This window comes from Micropterus dolomieu, linkage group LG01 (assembly GCF_021292245.1).
Source record: "Micropterus dolomieu isolate WLL.071019.BEF.003 ecotype Adirondacks linkage group LG01, ASM2129224v1, whole genome shotgun sequence".
Classification (NCBI taxonomy): domain Eukaryota; kingdom Metazoa; phylum Chordata; class Actinopteri; order Centrarchiformes; family Centrarchidae; genus Micropterus; species Micropterus dolomieu.
The window spans coordinates 202,829-203,992 of record NC_060150.1 but is presented as its reverse complement, the minus strand read 5'-3'; the positions used below and the strand labels follow the sequence as shown (position 1 = coordinate 203,992).

General features: G+C 49.4%; 2 protein-coding genes across 2 annotated transcripts in view; one reads left to right on the top strand and one right to left on the bottom strand.

Moving 5' to 3' along the window:
• Nucleotides 1-1,164, bottom strand: part of LOC123971238 (NLR family CARD domain-containing protein 3-like) — a 427,855-nt gene that overhangs the window by 271,763 nt on the left and 154,928 nt on the right. The gene's annotated exons all lie outside the window — the stretch shown is intronic.
• The window catches only part of LOC123971220 (NACHT, LRR and PYD domains-containing protein 12-like), a 524,333-nt gene that overhangs the window by 505,274 nt on the left and 17,895 nt on the right, over nt 1-1,164 (top strand). The window lies entirely within an intron of this gene.

The following is a 1,164-nucleotide window of genomic DNA, read 5'->3' as shown; positions in this document are numbered from 1 at the left end:
GACTTCTGTTAATTCTTGTTCTGTTACAGGGGAATCTAGAGGGTTTTGGTTATTTTTTATCACCACCTCCAGAGTTTTCCATTTCGTGAATATCTTGTACTGATCAGCATTTTTTGTGATATTACTGTATAATTCACTAAAGTGATTAATCAAGTATTTCCGTCTTGGATCGCCAGTTCATCCTGCTGGGTTTTGTTTAGGTTGTTCCATTTCTCCCAGAACTGGTTGGACTCTTAAGATTCCTCAGTTTCACAGAGCTGCTTCTTGCTGTGTTGTTCTTTCTTAGTTTTTAGGGTGCACTTGTATTGTCTCATATTGACAGCGTATGTTGTGGTTATCTGGGTTCCTGTGCTTTTCATTTGATCATTTCCTTAAAGTTTTCCTTTTTTGGTTTTTGCATTCAGTGTCAAACCATTTGTTATTGTTCATTTGTTGAGGTGAGGAGATTATTCTGGGGAAATGTTTCAGTTAGAGTAAATGAGTTAAATCATGTATGTTTTGATTTTCCAGTGCCTTTTGGTACGCCCCCATGCTGTCTGGGCTCCATCTGTATGGGTATGTGCTGTTAAACAGTTCACAGGCACTAGGGGCCCCAGACTTAGACTGAGCCCTTTTCAGATAGATAATGATTTTGCTGTGGTCTGAGAGGGGTGTGAGGGGGCTGACTGTGAAAGCTCTGAGAGACACTGGATCTAGATCTGTAATGAAATAATCTACCGTACTACTGCCAAGAGCTGAGCTGTAAGTGTAGCGACCCAGAGAGTCCCCTCGTAGCCCGCCGTCGACTCTGTACGGACCCACAGAGTCCCCTCGTAGCCTGACGTCGACTCTGTACGGACCCACAGAGTCCCCTCGTAGCCCGCCGTCGACTCTGTACGGACCCACAGAGTCCCCTCGTAGCCTGACGTCGACTCTGTACGGACCCAGAGAGTCCCCTCGTAGCCCGCCGTCGACCCTGTACAGACCCAGAGAGTCCCCTCGTAGCCCGCCGTCGACCCTGTACAGACCCAGAGAGTCCCCTCGTAGCCCGCCGTCGACTCTGTACGGAGCCAGAGAGTCCCCTCGTAGCCCGCCGTTGACCCTGTACGGAGCCACAGAGTCCCCTCGTAGCCCGCCGTTGACCCTGTACGGAGCCAGAGAGTCCCCTCGTAGCCCGCCGTTGAC